The sequence below is a fragment of the Suncus etruscus genome, chromosome 13 (genome assembly GCF_024139225.1).
Source record: "Suncus etruscus isolate mSunEtr1 chromosome 13, mSunEtr1.pri.cur, whole genome shotgun sequence".
Classification (NCBI taxonomy): domain Eukaryota; kingdom Metazoa; phylum Chordata; class Mammalia; order Eulipotyphla; family Soricidae; genus Suncus; species Suncus etruscus.
The window spans coordinates 50,366,820-50,373,039 of NC_064860.1; positions in this window are offsets into that span (position 1 = coordinate 50,366,820).

Consider the following 6,220-nt stretch of genomic DNA (forward strand, 5'->3'; position numbering starts at 1 on the left):
ATACTGATACTATTAAAATACTATTGAAGTTTGGTAGGTTTGCAATATAGCAACATATGCTTTGAAGATGTGAGAAATTATTCACTAAAATGCACAGTAACATAAAGTAAGGTTCTTTCAATTAAAGATAAAGTACAATCAGTAAACTTAAGGATTGGAACAAAATAGAAAAAACATAATTGCTTTACTACAAGCAGATGTTCTGGGAAGTAATTTGACTAAAGTTATATTAAATTTTACAGTGCTACAAAATTAATTAAAAACTTCTAATTAGTAGTTATAAAAAGTAAGATTTGTATTCTATTTTAGAAAATATTTTAAGTGTTCTCTGTATAATAATAATAGAGAGGGGAACATGAATTCCCATATTGCATATATACTCATTTTTGATAGTAGCTATAGCCCATAACAAGTTAAGATTATCTCTATGCCAATCAGTAAGTTTGCTTACATAAAGCTTAAGCAAGATAAAGTTGACACTCTGTTATTCCTGAAAAAAATTCTTATCTAGACTCATCCCATTAATTAACAAGCTTAATGACTGGCATAGAAATAATTTTGGCTTTTTATGGGCTATATTAGCAAAAATGAATATATGTGTAACATGGGAATTCATGTTTCTCTCTCTGTGTCTACAACCAAGAAGCAAATTTTAAAATTAAATTTCTCTTAAAAGTGTTTCTTTTATTCTGTTACTTTCATTGATAATTTTAACACAGCTCAATTTTATAGCTTACCACTTGGAAAATAAAAAAATATAATGTTTTGTTTGTGCACGAGAAAAGTGTTGCAATAGGGGAATATTATCTAATCATCTTTTATCTAATCATTTTTTTAATAAAATGATATATTTTTTCTATTGCTATTATTTTAGCATTAAGTTAAATCCATATATGACTCAGCAATAATTCTCTCACTTTTTTAAACAATAAAAATGTAACACATAATGAATATCTTGAATAATATCTTTTTCTTGGGGGGGGTGAGTACTTCGGTTACATCAAACATGATCTGGGCTAACTCCTGGCTCTAAAGTCAGGAATCACTCCTGACAGAACTCAGAGAATCATTTGAGGTGCCAGGATTCTAAACTGTATCAGCAATAGGCAATGCATGCACACTACCCCCACTGAGTTATATCTCTGGTTCTTTGAATGATATCTTGAACTAGATGCAAAATATTTAGTTTACTAAGATATAACTGATAGAAATAATTAACAGATAAGATGAAACACCAAAGCCAGGGAAAGAGCTTAAGAGAGAGAAAAAATGCCTGGCACCTGCAAGGTCCTAAGTTGTATCCTTAACACTCTATGTTTGGTGCTGGAGCACAGCTATGTACAACATTACAGTACAGAACTGACAGACCTATACCATGGTCTGAGCATTACTTGGTGAGGTCACTGGCTGCCCTGAACACTATCAGGGGATACATTACTTAAAAACAATGATGAACAACCAGGGCCAGAACAATAGCACTGTGGGTAAGGCTCTTGCCTTTTATACTGCCAACCAGGTTTGATCCCTTTTATCCCATATGGTCTCCCAGGCCTACCTGGAGTGATTTCTGATTGCAGAGCTAGGAATAACTCCTGAGTGCTACCAGGTGTGGCCCAAAAATTAAAAAAAAAAAAAAAGAGTAAACCTGAAGCCTGAGTGGTGGTGCAGCAATAGGGCATTTGCCTTGCATGCACTAACCTAAGAGGGACCACGCTTCGATCCCCAGGCATACCATATGGTCCCCCAAGCCAGGCGCAATTTATGAGCACATAACCAGGAGTGTGGCCAAAAAACAAATAATAATAATAAATAATAATAAGCACCCAAAAATCTCCTGAGAAAAGAAAATACTGTATAATAAGGCATAAGCTTTTAGTCAGGAAACTTGGACAAAACTTAACTCCGATGCCTACCATCTAGCCATGGCATGGCTTATCTTCAAACTTTAATGTGTACCTATAGGCAAAATACAGTTTGCATGTCCTTGTCATAGATTTTGATGTGTTTTTGTTGTTGTTGTTGTTGTTTATTGTTGGTTTTATTTTTATTTAATTTTATTTTGATTTTTGTTTGTTTTGGCCACGGCAGGCTGTACTCAGGGATAATTCTTTGAGGTGTACAGGGGAGCATGTGGAATTCTGGAGATGAAACCCTGTTTGACCACTAGCAATGCCCTCGAGTCTATACTATAGCTCTGGCATGTTCACAAATTTCTAAGTGTTAAATACATTCATTTTTCAAAATTACTTACTTTGCCAGCTACATAACTATTCAATGAATGATGGGTTCGTTCTAGTCAGTGGTACACAATGAAATAATATGTACCCAGCGTAAATTAAAAAGAATAAAATAATGATAATTACATAATTATCATTGATATTTTTTGAAACAGCAAGGAATGTTTGAAATCTTTGTGGATTGAGACTTTTTAGGTTAACTCAAATAATTATATTTTATTATTTTCAATGAGCATTTTAGGAAAAAGCAAACAAAAATGAATGTGTGGTCTTTGTGCATTTCTATGGAAATGTAATATATGAATCAACATATATACCAATTTTGCATTCAGCATTTCTAGCACCTTCTGTGATTATCTGAATTTTTTTTGTTTTGTTTGTTTTTGAGATTATATTTGTGGCTATACCTGGCAGTGTACTCATGGGTTACTCCTGCTCTTTGCTCAGGGATCACACCTCTCAGTATTATGGAATCATAATCTATAACAGGGACCATACCAAGATTCTCACATGCAAAGCAAAATCCTTAATCTTTTTATACTGACTTTGGTCTTTTTTTTTTTTTTTTGTTAATTCTTATCTTTTAATGATCCTGAAAGAAGGTAGAAAGGTAGTAGGTAGTAGTAGAAAATACTTAGTTTTAAAAATTATTTTTAAATATATATACATTACTCATTTTTGAAAAAAAATAATAGGACTAGGAAATAAATTCCAAGTTTTCAATTATTCTCCCTCAGTTCTTTTAAGATAGCAACTCATTGGACTGGAGCAATGGCACAGTTGTAGGGTATTTGCCTTGCAAGCTGTTGATCAGGACGGACCACCGTTTGATCCCCCCATGTCCTATATGGTCCCCCAAGCCAGAAACAATTTCTAAGTGCATAGCCCTCAGAGTAACCCCTGAGCATCACCGGGTGTGCCCCCCACAAAAAAGAACCAAAAAAAAAAAAAGATATCAACTCATTTAATGTTTCTTGTTAATCTCAGTTTCTCTCCAAATTTGGTGACCATTAGATAAGGTAATAAACTTTCATGATAAAAAGGTACCATTTAGTAAACATATTTTTATTAATTCACATTGGAACTAAGGATAAACTTTTTTACTAATGAATATTTGAAGCACATCAAATATCTTATCTTCATTTATTATTTATTTTACTTATTATTTATTTATTATTCTATTTTTCATTCTTTCTATGTGTCCTTTCTAATCAATCATATATCTTTTCCTGTTCTTTTAGTGCATGTTTTGATTATATTTATATGCACTAAATAATATGACTATCTTTGGTCATACATTAAAATATTGGCCAATATAATTGTATTAGGAAGTAGGTCCCTTTAAAGACTTATGTTATATGGGTAAACGAAGACATTTGCTATTTCAGTTCAAATTAAAGACATCCCATAAAGCTTCCTGGCTTATATATTATAAAGGATATAAGAAATTTGTAACCCAGATATGAGCCCTTATTTACTACAAAACATGCTGCTGTTAGACTTTCAGTTTCCTGAACTATATGAAACAAATCTCTCTTGTTCTTAAACTACACAGTTTTCAGTACTCTTTTATAGTAGCCCAATTAGACTAAGTCAAAGCACTCCAGATGAATTCAGTACCTTGGAAATCTCTGTCTTTAACCATTAGCAAAGTTTATGGCTACCTTGTGCACTCATGTACCCATGTACTCATGCCCTGGAGCAGCAACTTATCTATGGTCTGGCTCAACAGAGATGTCTGTTTTGGATGTTTCTTGTAAACAGAGCTATTTTTACATGTGGTCTGTTTTGACCTGTTTATTTCCTTAAAACCATTTTCCCAATCTAGGAATGCTGATAAGTTTATATCTCTGGTAGCAAAGCTGTTTCCTTTTGTTTTCTCTAATTTTCTTTTTATCTCTCTATGTGACAGTTTTGATTGAAAGGATACAAATATGTATCCATTTATTGGTGTGACCCATTTAAAAGCATTATGTGCATTTTCATTCTCAGACATATGTTTTACTACCTTATTAAGTTGATTATTTGAATCAAAAATATTTATAGTATATTTTCCAGAAAGACACTTAATAGAACTAATATAACTCTATAATAATATTTGGCACTAGAACCAAGACTACTTTGTTTCAACAACAGCAGTCATGCGTATCGAGCACATAGACTGGCATGCAATATACAGAAAGATCCAGGACTTTACTACAATTATAAATATATGGGATCATTGAATTTTCACAATGTAGAGATGAAAAGATAGTATAGCACATAGGATGTTTATCTTGAACATAGTGGACTCAGGTTCAATCCCCAGAATTTTATATGGTCCTTAGTCATTCCTGAGCATAGAGCCAGGAGTAAGCCTTGATATGCCCTTCCCTTATTTGTTTTTTTTACTATCAGTTGGATAAGGATTAAAATATACCTTGAAACACAGCTGGAATTTGATTCTCTGACCTTATATCTGTAGTTTTTGCAATATCATCTTATAAGAAGAGCTACAGATATCATATTACTTTGTGTAATTTTAAATTCCAAGAACTCTACCTCTCAAAAATCATATTATGCCCAATCTTTACATTATTAATCAATACAACTGTTAAATGTAGTCAATATTGGCTCATTCACTAATCAGTGGATCTATACTTTCCTAGGTAAGGCATCAGTGGAATGGAACCGAAGAAACAACATCCTTCAATTTACAGCTCAAGACTGTTTCTTTCATATAACTGGTGTGAATATCAACTAGTTCTTTCTCTATGGAAAACAGTATGGAGTCTTTTAAATAATTAAGAATTGAGCTTCTATACAATTCATCAATCCCAATTCCTAGTATCTACCCTAAAAACCAAAAACAAGGAGATTATTTTGAAAAGACATTTGTATTCCTTTATTTGCTGTAGCATTGTTCAAAATAGTCAAGATATGGAAATAATCCAAGTGCTAGAGAAGTGATGAGTGGATGAACTATATCTATATACACAAAGGAATATTTCTCATTATAAGAAAAGATAAAATTATAGACTTTTCTGCTATATAGATTTCACTCTAATTTCATGTTGAGTGAAGTCATTCAGAAAGACAGGGACAAATATAAGAGATTTATTTTATATGCAGAGCATAAAGAAATATAGTAGGTCAAGATGAGAAAGAAGATAGGAAAGGGAAGCAATGAGATAGTAGGGCCTGGGCATCAGTAATATGCTCGGAGCATAGTATAGCTCTTTGTCCAAAGCACAGACTCTACATTGCTGAAAACATAAGATCTAAGGGGCCAGAGCAGTGGCACAGCAGTAGGGCATTTACATTGCATGCGATTAACCCAGGGCAGACCTTGGTTCAATCTCCTGGCATCACAATTGGTACCCCAAGCCAGGAGCAATTTCTGAGTGCAGAGTCAGGAGTAAACCCTGAATGTTATCAGGTGTGGCCCCAAAAAACTAAAAAAAACAAACAAAAATGTAAGTTCTAAATTAAAATCACAGAACTTTAATGTAAATAGCATGCATTAACTTACATGTGTTTTTTAGCTAGTGTCTAGAAAAAAAGATGAAAGGAAAAAGGAAAGAAGAAAAGAAACATACTAAGGGAATAACAAGTAAAGAGTAGCAATAAAAACTGAGAATTTGCCTACAGAACTGAGGCTACCAAGGGAATTGAAGGTGTAGGCCCATAGAACATGTGCGGGGTGGGCACTAATATCTGGTGTTGGGAAGGGGATTGCAATGGTTTGTGCATACAATTCTATCCTTAACAACATTGTAAATCACCATGAGTGACTAATTACTTAAGGAAAAAAATTAACAAAGTAGGCAAAATACCCACTAAATGGCAGATTTAAAAGATCTGAGGTGAGGCCTGAGATTTTCACACTTCTTACAAGCTCCCTGGTGAATAATACACTGGTTTTCAGTAGCAATTCAGACAGTAGACTTTTTCAAACCTTTTCAGAAGATTATCCAAGATCAAATTAATTTTTATAATAATAC